The sequence below is a fragment of the Bicyclus anynana genome, chromosome 17, assembly GCF_947172395.1.
Source record: "Bicyclus anynana chromosome 17, ilBicAnyn1.1, whole genome shotgun sequence".
NCBI lineage: Eukaryota > Metazoa > Arthropoda > Insecta > Lepidoptera > Nymphalidae > Bicyclus > Bicyclus anynana.
The window spans coordinates 11145149-11171143 of NC_069099.1; the positions used below are offsets into that span (position 1 = coordinate 11145149).

The window sequence follows — 25995 nt, forward strand, 5'->3', positions numbered from 1 at the left end:
GAATTTCCAAACGAACTTTCTGCCCCTACTGTTCACCCCTTTCTGATTCGCGACAAAAAGTATCTCAAATCCTTTTTCGTAGGTAATAAGAAGGTCTCAAATAGTTCCGAGTTTTATTGAATTCATTCAGTAGTTTCAGCGTGATGCCCGGTAATAAAAAAGATGGACGGAAAGACAGATAGACAAAAACTCCCAGCCTACACCTTACCCGATCCTACTCCCAGCCTACACCTACCCTAACCCTACTCTTCCCCTACTTTACCGTACCCCTGTGCCTGCCTTCGAATTTTTCGCTTATCAACACAATCAGCGATTAATTTTTATAGAAAAGGTAAAGCTTGTGTGGTTTTAGGGAGAATTCTTTGGATCTACTGAACCGATTTTAAAATTTCTTTCACCAATGGAATATCACGTTACTTGTGAATGACTTAAGCTATATTTTTATCCCGTATTCCCACGGAAACCGGAGTAGCAGGGCGTCTTATAGCATCATTTTTGCGTCTTTCAGAAATTTTGTATTAACTCCGAAACTATATAACTAACAAGCGGACGCCCGCAACTTCGTCCGCGTGAATGTCGTTGTAAACTTTCAACTACCCCTACCCTAACCTACCTCTACCCTACCCCTACCCTACCCTATCCCAATTCTACCCCTACCCTACCCCTACCCTACCCTACCCCTACCCCTGCCCTACCCCTACCCCTACCCTACCCTACCCTACCCCTACCCTACTCATTAAGGCTGCATTTCTTTATTTATTCCTCCCACCGCGAGTCGCGTCGAGCGCGGCAACCGTTACACAAAAATAATCCTTACAGCATGAATTAGTATTCACGCGCGATGGCTTAACATATTTCATGTATAACTTTGGTGTTTCTTTATCGATTTTTATCATTCTTTTTTTATTGAATAGGTAATAATATTAACTTTCTTATTTGGGATGAGTGATGAGTGTTATAAACATAAGAGTAGACATATATAATTAGAAAGCTCCGAACTGCTAAGCTATCGGAAGTTACACGTGTTATTGTGAGTCAACCATAAAAGATAGACATATATATGCTGTTGTGTTTTTATATATAATTATAAGGAGAACATTTCCGTCATACATGATTTCTATGTAGCTTTAACCATTAAGGCTGTACACGCGACGGAAGCTTAAAAAATAGAGTAACTTCTCCCGTTTTCTCAACATTTCTCTTCACTGCTCTGCTCTTATTGATCGTAGCGTAAAAATATTACTGATTGCATTTTTGGCATCAGTATCGATCACTTATCACCCCCTGATAGTTATTTTGAAAATATATTTCATGTACAGAATTGACCTCTCTACAGATTTATTATAAGTATAGATTAACAAACTATAAAAGGCAAATCTTATCTCTATATTATATAGATAAGATTTGCTCTCTCTTGTGATTAATTTTGAAAAGGATTTAAGTTTAGTTGTATAAATAATGACGAAAACCTTAGTATATGATTTAAATAATTTATTAAAGTACAAAATGTACTACGAGTATATCTGCTAAAATAAAGAACATAGGTTTATGGTGTCGCGGATTTTTTTTGTACAACTTTTAAAGGTACATAAAACAAATATTGATTTAAATTATACGCAATGGTTACGATAGCGCATGCGAATAACTCATTAGCCTCAACCATTAGCCGGTCAAGCTTCGCTTTGTCATATGTGCACTTCTTCCTTATCACTACCCTACTCCTACCCCTACGCTACACTTATCCCTCTATTACAATTACCCCTACCCCTACTCTACCTTACCCTACCCTACCCTACCTTACCCTTCCCTACCACTACCTACCTCTGAAATCATTTGTTACAAAAAATGTGGAAGAACCGCTTGACCGATTTTGTGCAAACTTCACATAAACCATCTACTATGTAGTCCGAACAAAGCCAAAACGCGCTACTTCTTTTAAATTTCCCGCTCTATAACGCCACGGACCATAGTATATTAAGGAACCAGATCGTAGCGGCGCCATCTGCTTTCACAAAATTATTTGGTTTTGTAGACAGAGAGCTTCTCTGTCTACAGAAGATAGTTGTCGTTCAGAACCATAGCCAACCATAGAATTAAACCAGAGATAATAAAAATAAATTTATAAAATGGCGGATATTTCCAAGTGACGTATGTGTTGTGTTTATGAAGTTAGAAGATAAATTTTACAAAGTGCTGTGAATAATTATTGAAATAAGAATTTTTGGACAGGGATATTACGGAATTACCAACAGTAAATTTGGTAAGTACGTTCGGAATGCTTTTATCAATAAATACGATGGCATGCCTTGCCCGCAGGATGTAGTAAATTGTAGGCGGACGACTTCGTAACTATGCATTTGTAGAAATATGCTAAGAAATTACGAATTTAGAAATTACATTATAATTTGTAACTAATGGGCATTCTGATAGATATTTAAATTATGCAATTTATAGTATTTAATTTGTAGAATAGTTTTAACATAGTTGTATATGTGGTTAGAATCGATCCCTTATTTTAGAATTAAATAATATCAAGTTAGGAGGATGTTTATATTATCATTTATAATAAACAACTGGACGCCCGTGTCTTGCTGTTGCTGTTCGGTATTTTATGACTTAAATCCTGATCAATAAAACAGCCATAGTAAAATTCTATATTATTTTATAGTAAAAAACTTACTCCCTTAAAGTAAAAGCCCAAGGTAAGCATAATCTAATAGTAAAATAGCATGAAATCTGTTTACTGGCCTGTAAGTTTAGTATGAACAAATATTTGTTGTATAATTGATTGTTAAATAAAACATCACAATTTATTAAATTTAAACTTAAATGTTGGACTTTCCAAATATTATTTGACTCGTTAGACCAACTGTTTTTTTTATAATTACTGTGACAAAAAATATGTATTAGTGTGTAATTATTTGTATGTATGTTTTTTACACAAACTTTTATACACCACCTGCAATATTTTACTCTTAATATTTTCCTAAACATAAGGTTGCCTGCAAGAGAATGCTATGAAGCGATAAGGTCACCTTTTTGTATCCTACTTCTTATTTTCTTCTTTCTTTGTTTTTTTGTTTTGTGTTGTAATAAACTGTATAAATATGTCGGAGAAAACAGGTTTGATATCAGAAAAACAGTTATCTGCAAAACACAACTATTGAATGAAAGTCTGTCAGGTCTGACAATTCCCACTAAGAATGTTACAAATAAACCTTGAGTGGCAGAGAATGACCTTAAGTGGAGTCACGCACTTGTGAACAATGTGTGTAGGGTTAAAGGCTCCTTTGACAGATATCTAACACTCCCCTTTACCACTCTCCCCGCCTATCCCACAACAACCCTGAATTATTATCCAACAAAGGTGTGGACGCATCAAACCCTGTGACAAGAATGAGCTAGACCACCAGAGCGGTCTCTTATATCGCCAGCACTTCTTCTTCTTCTTGATGTTGCGGCTCTGCAGGTCTTCTTGAGGTCCTGTATCACGTTGACTGTTACCAATCTATTGTGATCGCCACTGACTAGATATCCCCTCCAATACTGGTTGCTGCCAGGTACAGCAGCAGTTTCTTGGCTGGGATGTGTTTCACCTCCTCTGGATCCATTGTGTAATGCCCTAAGTGGAGGTTGCGTTTATGTATTAGAGCTGGGCAATTGCATAAGATGTGTATAGGTGTTTCCTCTGCCTCTAGGCAGAGTCTGCACAGATCTGTGTCCCGGAGTTTAAGATTGAACATGTGTCTATTGAGTCCACAGTGTCCGGTAAGTGCCCGCACTAAGATACATAGGTTTTTCCTACTAAGCGCTAGTAGGTCTGAAGCAGCCTTCTTATTGAAGGATTTTACTAGCACTTTGGAGTGATTAATTCCTGGAAGTTTTCTCCAGCGAATAAGGGTGTCGTAGTAACAGTAAGTTAACAGGGTGAGTTTGGCTAGGCTTTTAGATATACATTACATACATATATATATATCGCCGGCACTATCTCAACTCATGACAACATGAGCAGACTGATCAAATTACTTACTCCCGCTGACAAATAAATAAATTTAAACAACCATAATAATTACAAATATTTAGGAGACAATTATGAGTTATTTATTTATATGCAGGGCTTTTTAGTACCACAGAAGCGTCTCACAATGTGTGCTGTTTTGATTTCTATTTACAACCATTTAATCAACAGCCAACCAAAAAGTTCTCATGGTTTTACTTGTATCTTTTTTCTATATGTCTATTAAATGAAAAGACTATCAGGACAATAATTGTTTACTAAACATTCCACATGGTGGTGACAGTCACAATCTTCTGAAAGAGTATTTTGATACTTTTAGGTTTCCGAAAGAATGTACATATAATCCTACTAATATTATAAACGCAATAGTTTGTATGGATGTTTTTTACTCTTTAACGCTGCTACTACTGTAGCGGTTTGGCTAAAATTTGTAATGGAAATAGATTGATTGATTGATCGATTGATGATTGATGGTATGAATGATTGTTACTCTTTCACACCAGAGCTACTGAACCGAATCACCTGAAATTTGAAGTAGATATAGATTATAATTTGGATTAACACATAGGCTACTTTTCATCCCGGAAAAATCCATGTTACCGAGGGATTCGTGAAAAACTAACTTCCACGCGAACAAAGTTGCAGGCATCCGCTAGTTAAAAAGTTTAAAAACTATAACCCGACTACGTAAAAAAGTGGTCTAAAAAGACTAAACAGGAAAATATTTCTGATAGAAATCAGAAATGCATAGGTCCAAAAATGATCAAGGTAAAGCCGTGGTCGCACTCATTATGTACCTATTGTGATTATGCAGGGAACTCCTCCATTAAACATAGGTACACAATACACAGACAATTTTTTTACATAGTTTTATACTTTATTTTAAGTAATACTTTTGTTTCCCAATTCAACTTCTAATTTAACTAAATGTAAACAATGAAAACCATTTTAAATTTACACCTTTAAAACAAATGGTCTATTATTAAATCTATTATTAAAAGTGCAAAAGTTACTTGGCATGACCAAAACCTCTTTTACTAATAGTATTACTAATAGTAGCCAAAAACGGGATTTTTGTAGTTACTCGTGCGCGGCAGATGAACATAAGGGAGTATACCTCGCACGTTGTTCAGTACCTCCACCAAGTATGAGCCCTTAATATTGGTGGGTATGTTAAGGCAACCAAAAAAAAAACTAAGTTCAGAAATATTCTGCCAGCACGTCAGATTAAGATAAGCTGGGTGAGTTGATAGCTAAAAGACGTTCATTTCGAAAATCTGACCATTTGAGCGTAACGTAAAGGAATGAAAGGGATCCAAAGTAACAAAATAAAACCCTTATATTTCTGTTATTGAAACACGGGCGCGGTTAATTTTTTACTTAATTTGAATGAAATAATCTTCTAATTAATAATCGCTCATGTTTTCTGAAGATTTCAGTAAGCCAAAGTAATAAAAATTGTCTTTAAAGTATGTAGTGTTTTCGCCACCGCTGAAAACGAAAAGTATATAACCATTTATATCTATCATCTAATTGGTTCCAATGAATAGTAACTGCAAATTTAGCATCCCGGGCTCCCCTACTATAAGTAATAAACCGTGATAGCCCAGTATTATGTCCTCGGCCTGAATCAGGCCTGCCATCAAATATTATGTTGGCAATGGACATGTCTGAGGAGGCCTTAATGCCATGCGCGTTGACGGACGGTCCGCAGCGCCGGCGCGTCCGATGACATCACCGGCGTCGCCGTCTCCAGTCGGCGTGACTGTTTGCGCAGCTAATTTGATGGCCACATTTGCCACCACACAGTAATTATTCAGCCACATGTTAAAAATCTCTCATTTCAATTGCAAATTGCGTGTTAAATAAATAGTTCTTATTACGTTTTACACGTGACTCCCCACTGTAGGTATCGCAATGTTTAAATACCGTAGTGAGGCCATGTGTTAAATTTTTTATGAAGTAAATTTTTGGTTACTTTTTTAAATAACATTCGCTTAAAAATATATTTTTTTATGAATTGACTCACTCCTCTTTGCAGGAACATTTCAGTAGAGATGCACTCTTGACCTAGATAATCCCATCTGGATTAACTGATATTCTTGGTTTCTAGGATTTTCGCTACAGCGTACTCATGATACGAAGTAATACTTTAGGAGCGATTGGTCAAATTCTTCATTTTGCCGAACTGCTTATGAATTATCCGTGCAATTCAGTAGATTTTAACCTAAACTGGGAAGTACTGCAAGCAATACATTTCTTGCCGAATTGCCTTACATATCTTTCATTGCATGAGTAGAACTCCCCCATCGATTCTGTACTTATGTATAAACGCGATAAACTCATAAAAGTTTTGGTATGGATTTTTAGCAATGGACTGAGTGATTCATGTCGGTTTTTGAAGTTTTATTCATCTATGTTTATTCATAAAGGTTTTGATTGGTTTTTCTTTTTGACGATAATAGCTTGAATTATAAATATGACTGCGCTGCGTAAATTCATACATACGAGTTATAAATATTCATAGAGCCGTGATAACGAAGTGGATATGATCTCTGCCTTCGATTCGGAGGAGGTAGGTTCGAATCCAGACCGGGGCACCTCCAAATATCACGTGTCTCAAAAGGTGAAGGAAAAACATCATGAGGAAACCTGCATACCTAAGAATTTTCTGAATTCCTTACATATGCGTGTATGCCAGCCTGGTGGACTACTGGCTTAATCCCTCTTGTTCTGAGTGGAGATTCGTGCTCAACAGTGAGCCGAAAATGGGTTGTTAATGATGATAAATACTATGCGTGTGAGAATTTAATCAGCTGAAACCATTAATGTTACTTGCGTAAAGTCGTTCCATCATTAGTCCATACTACACTTAATATTGTAAATGCGAAATGTTCGTCTAAACCGCTGAAAGGTTTAGATGAATCTTAGTGTACCGATAAATGGGACTTTCGAGCAGAACATTAGGCTATTAAATGTTTACACAGAGTACTCTGGAGTATTTCCCATAACTCTGGGGTTATGTTCTGCCTATAAGGAAAATTTATTTAAAATGTCTTAAGGAATGTGTGTTCTAAATTGAATATTTTCGTAGTAAAAAATATTTATTTTGTAAATAGATCCTAAATGTGTCCCTTATATCGCATCCTTAGATTATGACCTAGCCAAACTTATTCATTGATAAATATCATGAAGTAGCTTACTAGTGAAGTGCGGAGTGCCAGTTGCAATATCTCGTCGATATAGACAGTCCAAATACGTATTTTAAAATGCAAGAATAGATAAAGGCAAGGTATGTTACATGGATAGTCGGAATTATTTGAATTACTTTGTATGAAACCATAAAAAGTTTTTTTTTAGTTAATAAAAATTAGTTAAGACGTTCGGCTCTTATAAGTGGACTTGTCAACACCTTGAAGTTATGGGAAATGCTCCAGAGCACCCTGTATAGTGGACCTAAAAATCAAATTCAAAAATAATTTGTTTTAGACTTAGTTTACAATCACTTTGAAACAGTCAAGTTTAACTACTTGTAAAGGCTACCGCACCAGTTGGGTTTTTCTGAAAAATGCCGACAGTAAACTCAAATTATTTTCAATGTTTATTATTTACTGCATAACACAAAATGATTAATTCTACTTCTTGTGTGAAGATGATAGCCGATTGAAGCATTTTTGTCATTAATAAATACATCGATTGTATAATAAGCTTTAATCTGGTATATCCGGTTTTAGTTCAAGCAAAGCGTGTCGTCGATCGTTGATCAGTAGGTCAATTGATTACCTGGTTATAACAATAGCATTAATTAGTATTGTAGAGCCCAGTTTGTATGGGCGACCCGGTCACAGTATAACTTCGCGGAGCCAGCTTCGTACGTTACCGCACGCCGGATTCCTCTCACGCTCCAGTTGTCACAAATACCACTAATTGTGTTGCGTTTTTACCCTGCGCGGATGTTCAGCTCATTGTCGTGTAAGCACAACTGCATTTTTGTTGATCCTAAAAACATTGCGTGTCATGCCTTTGAGACTTGACTCGTTTAGAATGATTATTATTGATGATATCCGGTGAGATGGAACTAATCACGAGGAACCCCCTTGAGTAGTAAATCTCGGATTTATAGCTGATGATATAATATAAAAATGGCATTAGATTTTTACACAGGTACGGTTATAGATGCGTAATGGCATTGCCTACATATGAACTCTGCAGGAACTTCTGTTGTAGAAGATATATAGGAATAGTGTGGTTGAAAACCTCGTGCAAGACACTATAGACATGATCGGGTAGAGGAGGATGTGTTTCTTTATGTTCTCTCCGAAGCAAAGGCTGTCCTCTGATTTCCCATCTTGACTGACAGACAGCTTTTCAGATTTATTTTGGCCTCAACCTTCTAGTATCTATTACTTTAGTAAATATATTAAAATTTTTGTTTCTCCTAAGCTACAGGTCCGATTGTAATTGTAGTCTATAAAGTCATAATCAATGCCGATTTTGATGCGGTTTATTATTTAGTTTAACTCTGCCTTTACTTAGAACTCGGTTTTTGAACATGTTTCACTGTTATTGGTCTCAATGAAACATTCTTAGTTTTTCAAAATGTGTTACTTCCCCAATTATAAACTAAGTATAAGGTACACATCAAAAGATTGTAATAAATATAAGACGTGCAATGTATGCATTGCAAAATTGCTGCAATCGATTTGTAAAAATCATTAGGCAAAAGATTTCACAGTGAACTATCAGCTAATAAATTGATTACCTACAGAAGGAAACAAACAGCGCAGCGTGTAATAAACATTTATTGGGAAACTTAACCGCGAATGTGTGCCGTACCATTCGGCAAACTTATGCCAGCCACACACGATCAAGCTTAGTTTAAAATCTGTGTACACTTATAGGTATGGTTTCGTTCCTCTTCCTAGGATCACTTCTATAATAGAGTTAGACTATACACACACAGTCACATAACATAAAGTGAAAAAATATCGATATTAGCTATTCGTTTTGATATTTATTTCACTGTCCCACATCCCTAAGCACTCAGCAGACTTTACAGTACTTTTTTACCGGACTGAAAGAAGTGTTATGTTTTTCGCACGTATCATGTATGTACGTAACTATGTAATATTATTTATTACCTCATATCGTCCAACCGCTGAACGGATTTACGTAATGAATATATCGTTAAATTTGTCTTGAACCAAGTGTCCTTAGATAGTTGAATTAAAAAAAAATAACACGACGACTGTGAGACGCTATAGACTAGATAAAAAAAATAATAATGAGAAGTTAAAAGACTGCCAGCTCACCTCATTTTAAGTGTCTATGATGGAAGCGGGCCTACTTGGTAGAGGTACAAGTTAATATTACCCATAGCTCTGACGGTTTCAAATTGAGCGTGTGTGGCTAGCTTTACTACATAGTTACCGACTACCGAGTTACCGATACCGATGCCGACAGTTAGTGATCGTCGATCACGTTGTCCGCACGTTCCTTGCAGCGAGCGGCTCGTTCATGGTCACCGCAATAATTACGAGGCTCGGCTCGTCTTCCGCGCCACCACTTGTCACTTTGTCACGTTGTCGATGTAAACAAACAAAGGCACATCCCGCGCGATGTTGACTCACTCACGCTCCTGGACTTTGTCAAGTGTGTAAACACGCGTACGCATGGGATCCGTATATATTTTTTTGGTATACGTAAAAATATCGTTTTGTGAGCGATTGTGAACTAGTGACTTTGAATTTGAAAAAAGTGTAATTTTTGAAATCAGCATATTGTTTAATTAATATTTTATGCTTCTTAAATTGTGGAGTATTGTACTTGTTATAATTTGTATCATTCAACGAAGGATTTCCTTAATGGACTTGCTGGTATGCATTTATTATATGTATTTTAATTTAACACTAGCTGACTTCGCTACACATAATTGTAAACCTTCCTTTATTGAATCACTATTCAATGATGAAAACCGCATTAAAATCGGTTACGTAGTTTAAAAGATATAAGCATACAGACAGCGGGAAGTGACTTTGTTTTATACTATGTTATGAGATTTATGTGAACCTCTGTACGGGCACTATGCAAATTTTGTCTATTTTAGGCATGAATCAATACTCGTTGTTAAAGTTAAAACGTTGAACGCCTCGCCGCTTAAAATAAACCATATGGCTGTCTAGTTAACTGGTCTGCAGTCTAGGTTTATTTTGGTTCACAATATGCATGATGTATTTCTAAATAGTATTCTAGGTAGTATTGAGCCTCTTAGCCTAAATAATAAGCCATTTATGACTAAAAAGTAAAACTTCGTTCGTTATCAACCTATATTCGGCTCACTGCTGAGCTCGAGTCTCCTCTCAAAATGAAAGGGGTTAGGCCAATAGTCCACCACGCTGGCCCAATACGGATTGGCAGACTTCACACACGCAGAGAATCAGGAAAATTCTCTGGTATGCAGGTTTCCTCACGATGTTTTCCTTCACCGTTTGAGACACGTGAAATCTAATTTCTTAAAATGCACACAACTGAAAAGTTGGAGGTGCATGCCCAGGACTGGATTCGAACCCACACCCTCCGCAATCAGAAGCAGGGGTCATATCCACTGGGCTATCACGGCTTCTTTCACGATTTTAATGATTTTTTAGTAGGTATTATAACTATTATTATAATAGGTCTTAACACATTTTTTCACCCTTCTAAACCCTCACCCCCACTCTCCATGTTTTATACGCGATTTTAGTATTTTTGTCTATACTAATATTATAAAGAGGTAAAGTTTGTGGTGCTGTAGGGGGTAATCTATAAACTAATACTATAATACTACTACTAATCTACTGCTACTAATACTAAACCGATTTATAAAAGTTTTTTTGCTACTAGTAAGCTACGTTATTTGTGATAGTCATAGACTATATTTTATCTCCGTGTTTTATATAATATAAAATAAAATATCGCAGAACAACTTTTGCTGGGCCATCTAGTAAAAGTGCCTATTATGTCCAAAATATGACTCTGATAAGTACAGTTACAAATAATATTATCCACCCTACCGAGCCTTCCATAAATCACATAAATAGGTTGTTTGGTGTTCCCCAATCCCCTGCCATGCTTGGAACCTTGTAAACCATATGAATAATACTGTTCAGCTATTAAAAAGAATGCTAGTAGTCACGAATACAATAATATCCCTGGTTTTAATTAATTTTCCAAAGGACAATGAATGTACTTATTTAATCACCCTAAGAGCAGGTTTTTAAAGCCTTTTTTTTAAACATTATTAAGGAAAGGGAAAGGCGAATATTTCCCCTCTTTTCAAATTAAGCGAAAAGTTAAATGTTGGTATTTGAGTGCTATGCTGCCCCTTAACAGTGGTTGTAAGGTTTTAATTATTATTATAACAACCGTACCTACTTGTAAATTAACAATTTTTTTTTGCTTAAAAGGCGACTTAACGAGCATACGGCTAACTTGCTTGATGTTAAGTGATTATTGTAGCCTATTGTCATTGGTAGCATTACCGAAGCATTGCCGACCTTAAATGAGCCTTAAAAGAAGTAACTTAATTGAATTAAAGTATCTAACATTTAAAAATCAAATGTCCTTACGTTTCTATATTTCCCGAATTCTTATTCGCTTTCCAGATTTTCCGCAACATCAAGTAGGATCTTGTGGTTCAATCATTTGTGGTAGTGCCAAGTGCTAGCCAATACATGAAGACGTTTTTTGGCTTGCATTTTGTTTAGTATAACTGTTTTTTTATACTGTTGCTAAAACTTTCGTGGCTAGTGAACTTAATTCATCTTATTTAACAGTATAAATTACAAGGATCTAAAAACACAAGTAAAACATGGAGCAATTAACCAAAGTGCATTGATACCCTTTTTGTTGGTTCCTACTACACCAATTTGAAATGGTAATGGGGTGACTCATACATCCCACGTACATCAATACAAGCAAGGCGGTTGTGTTTTGGCCTTGCGTATATAAGCTGCGACGATATCTATCTACGAATCTCCGCACGAGGATCAACGTCTCCAATTTACATAACGAATATGGTAGAGGACGTGCCATAGTAATAAACAAAAGAGCGTAATACTTTCTTTATATGTATGAATATTACTGAAGATATCATCATTATCAACCCATAGTCGGATCACTGCTGAGCTCGAGGCACCTCTCAGAATGAGAGGGGTTAGGCCAATAGTCATCACGCTGGCCGCATGCGGATTGGCAGACTACAGAGAAAGAAAATTCTCTGTTATGCAGGTTTCTTCACGATGTATTCTTTCACCGTTCGAGACACGTGATTTAATTTCTTAAAATGCACACAACTGAAAAGTTGGAGGTGCTTGCCCCGGACCGGATTCGAACCTCCGGAATCGAAGGCAGAGGTCATATCCACTAGGCTATCACGCTTCTCTGAAGATATGTTATAACATTATTATTGAAGTGATAACTTCTTATGGGACGGTAAACCGTTTCGTAACGTAACGCGTTACGGCGCCACTCTGTCGAAGAGTCCCGAGACTTTTTTATAATCTACACTACACTTATTAAAAAACAAAGTCCTCCGCCGCATTTGTCTATTTGTATGTTCGGAATAATGAAAAATCGTAAATTAAGTGCGGTTAAATTTCATGCGGTTTTCACCAATAAGTATAGATACAGTGATTTATGAGGAAAATAAAATTCTAATTAGTCAAGATTTTGTGTAAAATTGTTGTAATTTTTAGAAAAGTCGCCTTATAGCTTTTAATAAAAACGTTAGTGTTTTTCAGATAGCATGGGTAGGTACGATGACAGTTCGTTTTACTCTTTGAATGTTTGCCGCGATTCACGATAATAGTACGTATTATGAACGTCATAAGGCAATTGTCACCGTACCCATGCTTTCAGAAAAACACTTCACCTAAATATCTTCTGAATATAACAACAGTGAAATATGGGATAGGATATTCCTATTATAATCCTCCTAAATACATCTACAAAAAACGTGGCTCACATCTATGTTTTAGATGACTATATCCAATATACATTCTATAAAAAATGATTTTCGGACGATGTCGCCAGCATGCGCTAGTCTAATGAAGACAAAGTCGTGTTAGTTACACCATTCATAGTACAGAACGACTGAACGTTACATTTATGTAGATTAAGAACTTTTTTAGCTCTTACAAAGTTGCAATTCACTTAAAACAAGGTTGATACATAACGAATACTTCGACACTACGAGTGTGCACACTTTAAACGCCTACACTGTCGTTTCTATTTAAAATATTCACCAAGTTAAAAACAGAGAGATTTGCTTTAATAATATCTTTTCATCATAATACACTTAAATTTTGATTGAACAGACCAAATAGGTTCTTTCAGAAACAGCATCGTAACAACGTCGTCATCAACCCATATTCGGCTCACTGCTGAGCTCGAGTCCCCTCTCAGAATGAGAGGGGTTAGGCAAATAGTCCACCACGCTGGTCCAATGCGGATTGGCAGACTTCACACACGCAGAGAATGAAGATAATTCTCTGGTATGCAGGTTTCCTCACGATGTTTTCCTTCGTGAATTTGATGAATACGGGGATAAAATATAGCCTATGACACTTACAAATAACGTGGCTTTCTAGTGGTAAATGAATTTTCAAAATCGGTTCAGTAGATCCGGATTAATCTTCAGGGTAATCAGATTGTTTACGGGGTAATCCCCGTACCACAAACTTTATCTCTTTATAATATTAGTATAGATAGATTAATTAATTTACTAATAATAGAATAAATAAATAAGATTATATCTTATTTTAATTATTGTGTGTCAGTTAAAAGATTTTATAGCATAAAAAGATAAAGAACCACATATGGAGTTTAATTTATTAGCGGACGAATTATATTCAGTACCACGTTTATGGAAAAACTTACATTATAAGACTCCATATTTTATGAGCACATAGGAAGTGCTAAGACTTGTATTTTCCTTTTATAAATACGGCCGTGGAGGGAAGGAAGCTGTTGCATTAAGGTCAGTTCAATTTATTCAGTAAATTCTGCGTATTCGTAAAATTAGCCTTAGCGGATATCAAGCGATACAATAAGTTTTGTTCGATTCCCGACTATTGGATTTTCGTATTCGTAACATTTTTCGTTTATTTGATTAGGGAAATATTTTTTTATAGAAAATAATTACCAAGTTGATCACTTTACTAGTATAAAAACAAGTAATAATAATGTTATTAGTTTAACCTTGCCACGAAGATCAAACGGGTCGCCCTTCATGGTATTATTGGCTATACACGTTACGTAAGAAGAAAAACAGCCTCGCAATTTTCTTAATTCTCTACGTGTGTGAAATCTGCCAATCCGCATTGGGCCAGCGTGGTGGTAAACCTCTCTTATCCGAGTGGAGAATTGTGCCCAACAGTGAGCACAAATATACATTTAATTATGTATTTACTACTGGATGTTTACGAAGTGGTTTGCTTTCTTGAAAATAGATGAATTAGTAACTTAATAACAAGTGCTAACTAATTAACTGTACTTACTATCTATACTAATATTATAAAGCTGAAAAGTTTGTTTGTTTGTTTGATTGAACGCGCTAATCTCAGGAACTACTGGTCCGATTTTAAAAATTCTTTCAGGTTTAGATAGCCCATTTATCGAGGAAGGCTATAGGCTATATTTTAACCCGGTATTCCTACGGGAACGGGAACCACGCGGGTGAAACCGCGCGGCGTCTGTTAGTAATAATATAAATTATAATATATTGTCTGCGAATTGCTGAAATGCAAATCGTCTGTTATATATAAATCCATGCAGACTATAATTATTATTATCCTCCTAACATTATTATTTATTATATTTTGTGATCATTATTAAACTACCTATTCCAGTTGGTAATTTAAACTTCAACCGAAAAATATCCTTTTATATTTAGGATTTTGTTGTAGGTACTGCTTTTTCAATTCGCATAATGTTTTCATAAATTCCCGATAGTCATAAATTTAGCTAGAACAACCACTTCTCGTTAGAATATACTCTCGGTAATTCTTTCCAACTAATAAATGTGAATGGAATAATAATGATTAAAGAAAATTATTAAATTTTCCTCATTAAATATTAGAATTTAGCATTAGATAAATAACAGACTCAGAGAATATGAAATATATACGTAATTTGTATTCGCCGAGTTATTTAACCTCTCTCTCTGACTCGTGTGTGATGTGACTGTTATTTAATAGTTTTTTTGATGCAAATAACCGCATCCAAATCGATTCACCCGGTAGTACAGACGGACACGCATAGTCAAACTTATGACACTCCTGATTTGGAGTTTCATGAATTTCATGTTTTCCGGCAGTAATTTTTGGACGAGTTGATTTATTTTTAGGTAATTTACAATTTTGTAATTTAGGTACATTAATTAAAATCAAGTATTTTAATTTATTTCCCTATTCAGTTGTATTTAATAAAACATATCTATAAACTGCTATGCTGAAAAACCAACTTTCAAATAAACAAAACCGCATCGACATCGGTTCACACGTCTAGTTACGGTGCCTCAAACAGACAAATATTTTAACACCTCTCTTTTTACGTGAGTGGTTGAAAATATGCGTAAATCATTGCTTGCATCAATCTTTCTCAGCCGGGCGTCCCTTCCTTAGAGGAGACCGAATTTAGAGCTTAGACCCACCACGCCGCTCCAATGCGTGACGGCGGACTTACTGCTGGTATATACATTTCATATACCGCGCTCAGTGGCGTGCATAAGGTTGTCGATCAGAGTATGTACCTACTAGTAAGAAAAATTAATCAAACTGGAAAAGTCTTTATTTACGACTAATAAGCATTAACGAAACAACTCTTAGGGTATGCAGTACTTAAATGCATGTATGAAGTGCACGCCACCGACCGCACTATAAAAATACTGTAATACTTATTCAAATGTAGAGAAGACGAGCTAAAACTTTACTATAAAGAAATCGATGCCACATTCATTGCAAAACAATGATGTAATATTTCAACGTAACTTAACAGGTTTTCCGACCAATGCTAACATTGATCATTTGTTAAAATATTTTCCCAATTTTAAATAAATACCTTTCTAGATACGCAATGTTTTTATCGGTATAGGTGAAATCTTTATATACTCGTATTACATATTATATATAAATTAACTAGCGGACGCCCGCGACTTCGTCCGCGTGATACTCGATGTACACTTTCAACTACCCCTACCCAACTCTACCCCTACCCTACCCTACCTTACCCTACCCTACCCTACCCTACCCCTACCTCTACTTTTTCCTGAATTTTCTTTGCTATAAACCTCACGGAGCTCGAGACCTTTCCAACGAATGCAAAACCGTGGAAATCGGTTCGTGCGTTCTGGAGTTATAGCGTCAGGAAGGAAAATCTAACTTATTTTTATATAGTAGATTCCTATTTTCCTCGGCCATATTTCAGTGAGGAGTAAAGACATTGCAAAATTTGGATTTTTTGAAATCGATCAAACATGTTTGACAAACGTCTAGACGTTTTCTATATACAATGTCTGACATACGCTTCTAACAAAGCCGCAAATTATATGACAAACGTTTGATTTAATACAAGGTTTGATCGCTTACAAGTCACATACGACGTAAAGTCTGTGAAGGAACATATACATGACATTTAATAGCTAAACTTCACGTTGACAGTACAATATAGTACCTACATATTTCAAGTAGCATGTAGTAGTACAAAATATAATTCATCCTTTGTTATAAAGCAATGTTTGCATTTATACGTCACTAACACCAAATGTGGTAATTTTGCTGACATCTTTGTTTACATTAATACCGGTTCTGTTTAGGAGTAAAACGCCTCGCATTCGACTACGCTTTGCGGTCATTATTATGATGAGCATTTTGTATATCCAAACTGAAGTATGTTACATTCTGTATCCAAGGACAAAAGTACGACTATGATCACGCAATGTGTAACGCTACTATAGTTACTACTATCATCTATTGTGGCATAGACGTAATAAAAAGTCCAGACACCGTCAAAAAGTTACGCACCCCAATTCTGCCAGTTGCTCGGACCAATTATTGTATAGAACCTGCCTCGCTAGACGTTACTTTTCTGTCAAAGTATATGATCAACGATCTAATGCGATTATAAAAACTGTCTCTATAGAATCGACGTTAAATAGTTGTAATCGTGTTTGTCGGTTAAAGAGCTCCGTAAAAATACCTTTTTGTGGAATTGAATTGTGTAAAAAACGGGCAAAAATTTCTAGTTTAGTATAAGGTTTAAACCAAATCGAAGCTCGTTTTTCTCAGAAAATGACAGACAATTTTGTTCGTGACTATGAGTGCGATACAGGTCCTTTTATAATTGGTATGAGGCCAGTTGGCATATATGTATACGTACGTATATATATACGTGCACGCCGACACGCACACAGATGCACATATGATGACAGACCGCCATTAATAATCCTACGAGTATAGCTGGCAATTGGTACACTTCACATACACATACTCGGCGCCATTAAAGTGTTTCAGTTTGACAGCGAGATATCGTCTGCTTATTTCATAAGTCTATGTATTGTGGTATATTGGTAGCACGAATACACTTCCGCCCTAAATATTCGCTGTAAAAAACCGAGTCAGCCTTCCGGCGTCCCTCCACTCCCTACCACTTATAATTTGGGTAGATACTTTCAAGCTAACGGTGACTGGAGTATTTTTTTATGCAAGCGTTTTAGACTGCATTGTCAGATATGGGTTCTCTTAGATATGTTGGTCTTAAAATTAATTTATTAAAATGAGAGACCTAAACATTGGCTGTCCTACGCTACTCTTTATACTTCCGAATGTTACGAAATATAAGCAACCGGCTTATATTTCGTTAGCCGTAGATTCTTTATACGTGCTTACCGCTTCCAGTATTATTAAGGTACGATGTACGAGTATATATAGTTTAAGAGGAAATATGTCGTCAGTTCGAATTCGAACTAATTGATGTGATTCCGAAAGGCTTAATGAGATCACCAATATAAAGGTCATGGATATTTTTATCTCTTATCGGGTTCAGCGGTCTACGAGACGAGGCCAATGTGTCAACACCCGTCCTATATAGCAATGCAATCAGTGTATTCATTAGCTCTCTTGTTATAAGTATAAATCTCGGTTAATTCTTCTTGGCACAATGAGAGCGTATCGATGAGACCTTTGATACCAACAATGTATAGCAGTGGCGAAGGATGGAATTTCAACGAAGCCATCCTAAAGAAAAGGAAATTCATACCGCTTGATACAAACTGCTGATTCTCATACATCGATTTTTAAAAGAAAACCCGGCTAGAATCGGCCTGTATGGACTCTTCGCCGCTGGTATTTAGAGATAATTTGTTTATCAAGTCAGCCATTGACGGTCAATTATTCTCACGTTGCTGCAGCGCAAACGGCAGCGAAGACGTTTCATAAGTCGAGCCATCATGCACGCAGCGACCAATACACGATCAGTTATAGTCGTGGGTGCTGCAGAAACGTGAGAATAATTGATCGTCAATGGCGTGCATTACGGTACAAGTTGGTATTTCTAAATTCTGTTTCAGATCAGGCTTAACCGTTGTTATTGTACGAGTTGTTATTCTCCGCGTCCTACTTGTTTTTACCTTTAGTGTCCTTGATTATTGAAGATTCAAACTATTTATTTATGAGGTTTACACACAGCTTTAATGTTGTCATGTTCCGTGGGTTTACAAGTATTCGTCCTATTTATACAAGTTACTGTGATCTTATGCTAGCCATCACCATCCAATGTGTTGGTCGCATTCTGCATGACGTCATGCACATCGCGACCAACACACGATCAGTTTGTCCTGGAAGTCCTGCCGTTAGTGCTGCAGGCACATGAACTTAATGGATGGTGAGTCGCTAGCATTACGTGATATTAGGTGACAAATGACAACCCAGAGCACTATGTATATGTATTTCTTTAATGTGCCATGTTGTGTCTGACTTTAACATTAATCGAAATAGTGTCTCGTAACAAGTTTGTAATGTCAATACACATTATTATGTTGTTCTCGAGATGTCATGAGCAAATATTAATAAAATTGGCACTTGGCGCAGCGAGAGGCGTCACTAGTAGAGTAGGTAGCTGGTAGGTACGTAGAGAGGATGAAATGAAAGTGAAACGTGCGTGGAGTGGTCGTTCAACTCGGCACGCGTCTGCATCCCCGCGCGGCGCCTGCCTGCGGCGGTCTCTTTGCTTTGTAGTGATTTCTATAGTTCGCCTTCGCCAGTCGCAGGGGATCTTACGTTATAGACACTGTATCGACGACATGAATTATATACAGCAGGCTAATTCACTATCTTTGATATATGCTAATTAATAGATTATATGTAACAAATATCACCCGGTGTTGGATAGATGACATTTCTCAAATGATTTGATGTCTATTTTAATAGGTTGATAATAAAGACCAAATATATACTATAAGTTAATTATTTTGACGGCCGCATGACGCAGTGTCTAGTCACCATGCTTTCTGCTTAAGCGGCCCTGGTTCGATTCTCACAACTGGAAAATATTTGTGTAATTAGCATGGGTCTTATTTCAGTGACTGGGTGTATTTATATGTAGTATATATAAATGTATATAATAAAATGGAAAATCCGCTGTCTAAGTATGTAGGGACCCAAAACAGGCTATATACGCTTACTTTGGGGCTAAGTAGTGATGTGTGTATTGTAAAATTAAATTTATTGATTTGTTTATTGTGATACAAGTAGGTACTATGATTTGTTGCTTGCCCTTGTATTGTTATGCAAAATATAACTTGTTTTTTTTATTATTTCAATAATACCTATTGCGCTTATACTGTGGCAAAAGTCTGACTATAATGTTGTTATTTTATGCTAGTCATGTTACATTAAAATGAATTACCTACATTTAGCTAATAAACAACTTCGATCACGTATGTGATTTATAATTATGTTCTTCTAATCAATGTTTATAGTCTCGAGATTATCCCGGATGTAACACTTACCTACATTGGTTTGTGTGCAAAATTCGAAGATATTCAATATCTATTCAGTTTTCTTTTAGCATGAATTTATAGTTCAATCAATGTTTTTATACCTACTAGCGGACGCACCGCGATTCTACCCGCGTAGTTCTCGTTCCAGTGAGAATACGGAGATAAAATATAGCCACGTCACTCACAAATAACGTGGCTTTCTAATGGTAGAAGAATTTTCAAAATCGGTTTTGTAGATCCAGAGATTACCCGCTACAACAACACAAACTATACTTTTTCATAATATAGGTACATAATATATTTATACGGTTGCAAAAGAAAAACAATTATGCATGACCGATGGAAAAAAACGTTTATCAATTATGTCAACAGTTGACCATGAGGTGTCGTTTTAATGGCGTGACAAAAACAGTTATCGTTTTGGTATGTAGAGAACGTGGAATCGCAATCGCCATTGCGCGGGCGCAGGCGGCCGGGCACGCAAAAACTGCCGCTAATCACCGTGGCGCATGCTTATGCAACTTGTAAACAAGGCCTGTAGCCATGTCGATTCTCTTTCTACAAACGCTTACGCTTTGAAAACTAATAACATGAAGCTTAAAAAACTGAAAAACACGCTTGACACGCGCACTTGAAATGCACCCCTCTGATATGGGTATCACCCATTGATGGTGCATTTCAAATAGCCTGTCCGCAATCTTGAACGTCCGCCATATTCGATTTAATACCTGTGACTATTTTTTTTGTATTACTGACAGCAAACCCTTTCATTCGATATCCATATCATGGGGGTGAATTTCAAACAGCCAGATCAGATCGGCAATCCGCCATCCTGGGGAGGCCGCTATTTTGGATTTGTAATGACGTTTCTTAGCTATTATTGTCATCAGAACTCAGAGCGTGTGCAAAATTTCATCCTAATCAAAGACCGGGAAGTGGAGTCAAATTAAAATTCCAGGATTTTCTTACATACATAGTTACAAGTGAAGTTGATATAAGCGTGTTAAAAAAATATGTGGGAATGACAGATGCGATCGATAACTTGATCACGCGACCAATCGGTAACAAATGTCACTCCATCCATTTTTAAATTTTCGAAGCGTTTGTGATTGTAGAAAGAGAATCTACATGCCACATGGCTACAGGCCTTGGCTCGCGTTCGTGCTAACTCATGTGAAGACTTTAATTACTATATCCGTTCTAATGACATTATAAATTTGCATTTTTCACCGATTAGGTAGCTCGATGCTCTAATCCTGTCGTTGCAAAACTTATCCACTCGCAGTAGTTCACTTCGGTGAGTAATTTGCGCGATTGGATGACAGCGAGAGCGACATTAATATTAGAAAGTGGCGGTTTAATTTTATAGAAGATAGAGTACGCCACATTAACCGCTACATCAAGACGATTTGACTTGGTGAAAACATTTGCTTTGCGCTCGGCAGCTACCTATCAGCGACGAAGAGCTCAAGCAAGCCGATTCCCACCGGGTTACCTATAAAAATCCATGGATATTCATTGTTGTACTGTATCTAGATATATGAGAAACCGGAGTTTGTATCATGCTGTATGAATTTCCTTTTCCTTGGGACGGCTTTCCTTCATCTAAATTCCATCCTTCGCCACTGCTACCTATGTACAAATAACCTACGCGCTTTAGATTCCCGTTCCCGTGAGAATACGGGAATAAATTATAGCCTATGACACTCATAAATAAAGTGGGTTCGAATCCGATCCGGGACATGCACTTCCATCTCTTCGGTTATGTGTATATGTGTCTCAAACGGTGAAGGAAAAACATCGTGAGGAAACTTGCATAACTGAGAATTTTCTTAATTCTGCGTCTGTGAAGTCTGCCAATCCGCATTGGGCCTACGTGGTGGACTATTGGCCTAACCCCTCCCATTCTGAGAGGAGACTCGAGCTCAGCAGTGAGCCGCGAATGGGTTGATAATTATACGAGTTTTATATATGCAGAGAATATGGGACAACAAATTAGACATAGATCAGCTTATTATAGGTGGATTCTAAGTACATACATAATTTATTTGCTTTGTTGTTTATTTGCGCATTGCGGTGTAGACAGTTGCCGGTAATATAATATGCGTTTTCCACTCGACACGGTATAACAGTATTGCGTTACAAATACCAACATAATCGCCTCTTTGTAAATAAGTATTTCACTCGTATGCCTCGCTTGTCATAATCTATAATAATATTATAAAGAGGTAAAGTTTGTGGTATTGTAGGGGCTAATCTCTGTATGTCATCATCATCATCATCATCATTAGCAACCCATTTTAGGCTCACTGTTGAGCACGAGTCCTCTCAGAATGAGAGGGGTTACGCTAACTCACCACGCTGGCACAATGCGTATTGGCAGACTTCACACACCACACGTAAAGAATTAAGAAAATTCTCTGGTATGCAGGTTTCCTCACGATGTTTGTCCTTTACCGTTAGAGACACGTGATATTTAATTTCTTAAAATGCACATAACTGAAAAGTTGGAGGCATTGCCCCGGGCCGGATTCGAACCTACGCCCTCCGATTCGAAGCTAGAGGTCATATACACTGGGCTATCACCGTTCTATATCTCTGAATGTACTGAACCTATTTAGAAAATTCTTTTACCACTAGAAATCCACGTTATTTGTGAGTGTTATAGACTATATTTTATTCCTATATTCTCACGGGAATGGGAACCACGGGTCGACATAGTTATTTTATTCATAACGCGTTGATTATATCCTATGCGTTTGCGTAACATAGATCTATGAAATGTATCACACGCTGATGTAAATATTATGCCGATCGACGGCAAATCTCAGCTCCTACATGTGGTTTGTTTTCATAACAAGCAACAACGGCTTTCCTGTTATAGCGAACGTTTACATAAATTATGAAAACGTAATAGAAGTAGGAGTCACGATAGCCGACACGGCTGGCCGGTTTGCGATTCGCGTGTTCCGTATAACGTGTAAACGGTGCCGGGCGGGAGAATGAGAGTGAATCAGCGGGGCCACTCCCACACGGCACGCATACTAATGCTCGCGTTTAGCTTTGTTCATTAACTGCAGATCTGATCCCGGGTACTTACATTTGCTTAGCTTGACAAGCTTGAGTCACCCGCGCAGTGTGGAATAAATTAGCATAAAGCCGAACGTCCACCGCCGGCTAAGCTAAGTTAGTTTAGCTTGCATTTTAAGTAACTCATTAAACTGTTGTTTAGATACACGATAGTACATCTTAAAATTTTCAAAACAAAGTGTAAAATTCGCTGCTTGTTTTCCAGGACTGAATGTGTTGACTTATCCAGTATCTGTTTCCGTTTTTTCTTCATAAAATAAACAATAATCAATCTTCTTCTAATATGACGAAAGTCCGCCTTTAAAGTCTCGTCACTGCTCGTATCGTCTTTCATATCACGTCCGGTTAACTCGACGTTCTAGCACAAACTGGCCATCAATCAATAACGTAGTTTTAGCTTATTTATTGGTGGACGGACAACGTGGTTCTAGTTTAGCTTAGCTTAGTTCAATGAGTTTAGTTTTCATTTAGTTTAGCCGGCGGTGGACGTTCGGCTTTAAATGGGTTGCACACATCGCAGAGTTAAATGTTTATCAAGATTTTGCAGGACTGATCCTAAGACGAATTTACGAATAGCTTTTTTGTACTTTAACAGTTAGCCCTTGACTACACTCTCACCTGATGGTAAGTGATGATGCAATCTAAGATGGAAGCGGGCTAACTTGATAGGAGTAGGATGAAAATCCACACCCCTGCCGGTTTCTACACGACATCGTACCGGAACGCTAAATCACTTGGCGGTACGTCTTAGCCAGGGCCGAAGTCTCCCACCAGCCAGACCTGAACCAATTAAGAAAATCTCAATCGGCCCAGCCGGAGATCGAACCCACGACCTCCGTCTTGTATATACACCGCGCATACCACGGAGGTCGTCAAAATGTCTACCTAATAGTTTTGTTGTTTATTATGTGGTCGACATTTTAAAAACGGAGAATAATTTAGTTACGCTCTCAATCGCAAAGTTTTCTTTTTTAATTGTTGAATGTTAAGTACTTTTTGTACGTCTATGTATGTAATACAAAATGTACAGTTTGTACTGAGCTTGTGAACGTAATATGATAGTCTTCCGATATACGTATGTCTTCATGTAGCTTTTTGCTGTATCATGTGAAATGAGATTAAGTTACTGTTATGCCGCAAAGGTTCACTGGCGAAATAAAACACCTATAATGTGAATAGGCTAGTTGACACTTTTTTTTAAAGGATCTTAAATTGTTCATTAGCGTCCTACTTGAATATGAATTAGATTGAAAAAAAAACATTTTTTTGAGACATGAATAAATAAAAAAAAAGAATGATAATAACGAGCCAAAACGTATCGGTTATGATGATATTTTTTGGAAAAGGAAATAAGTTTTCTATGAAGTCCGATACAATTACGAATATTATCGATATCATTAATTAAAATATGAAACTTGAATTATTGATAATGATTATTATTCTCTTCAATATACAAAATTAATATTTTTCATATTAAATTTGATACGAGTCAACGACCCTATTATGTTTAATTTTGCTCCCTCTAACTTTGGGGAACTTGTTTAGTAAGAAAACCTTTTATGTCCATGATGTCTTGAAAAACTTGAAATGAAAAGTTTAGGATTTCACAGAGTAATTTTTGTTTTCATTTAATTTGTAGATGTAGAAAATGACTTTCAACCAATGGCGGCGTAACCAAAAATACCATCTCTTTCATTGCGTTTCATGTAAGAGATGGAATTGAGACAACTCCGCCGCCATTGGACGATATTTTGTCTATTTCTCTTCAGTTGGTAGCATGTAAGGCCCCCTTGACTATTCAGTAGTGCTTATAAAGTAAGCCTTATACTTGAAAGAATCAATTTTAAATTTGAAATCATTGGTTTAAACCCATCATTAGATTATCGTCATCATCATCATTAGATTTAAATCCACACTAGTTTTATAAATGTGAAAGTGTGTGTGTCTGTTTGTTTGTCCGTCTTTCACGGCAAATCGGAGCGACTAAATGACAAAGGCTACTTTTGTCTCTTTCTAACCAAAAAGGGCGGGTGGAAGTTTGTATGGATCATTCTGCAATTTTTAAGGTAGCTTAAAATTGGTATATGCACATATTTGTGACTATTTTAAGGAAGAGATAGGGTGGGAGTAGGGTAGAGTAGGGATAGGTAAGAAGTTCACAGAAGTCAAAGCTAAGCTTGACCGGGTCGGCTAGTTACTATATAAATATGAATAATGCAAGCTTCAGGGACATCCTTCTTGCTTATAGCTCTTTTTATCTCAGACGTGTATTTCAGTGCAGAAGTCATTTATTTCGGGACGCGCCCGTTGCGCCCTGCACTGTGAAACAAACTAAATAACGAGGTCAAGATTTTCAGATCTGTAGAACATTTTAAATGTGAATGTGAAAAATGAAAAACCTTTTCTTTAAACTAGTCGTTGAAACAAAAATGGTTCATCACGGAGATTCATTCGGTTTGGCTGCAATTAAACGCTCTGAAGTTATTTGGTACTTCCCAGAATTTTTATAGAGATATAAACGTATGCGTAGGTAGGTAGGTAGGTATGTTTAGTTAGACGCTCCCAACTTTTACCGCGTGGTGTTTTCCGACCACCGGAACTAGACTCCGAGCCACGAAAGAAGTCCCGCTGCTAAAACCTGAACCAAAATTGACAGCGTCAAATACAAATGACAATAAGACCGCTATTACCGCCATTTAGACATTAGCACCGCGTCTACGGGACTTGTTTTGTAGCGCATAACTGAGTCTGAGTCTATTCCTATTATGAAAAATAAATCCTGGTCTGGTGGTAGGCATCGGCCGTGGATAGTTACTATTCTACCGACAAAGACATACCGCCAAACGATTTA

General features: G+C 36.9%; 1 protein-coding gene across 1 annotated transcript in view; it reads left to right on the forward strand.

The window, feature by feature from the left end:
- Nucleotides 1-2105: 2105 nt before the first annotated feature.
- Nucleotides 2106-25995, forward strand: part of LOC112055433 (tyrosine-protein kinase CSK) — a 49984-nt gene continuing 26094 nt past the window's right edge. The window contains exon 1 of the mRNA XM_052886509.1: nt 2106-2260. The gene's annotated coding sequence lies outside the window, so the exon portion shown is untranslated. The remainder of the gene's footprint in view (nt 2261-25995) is intronic.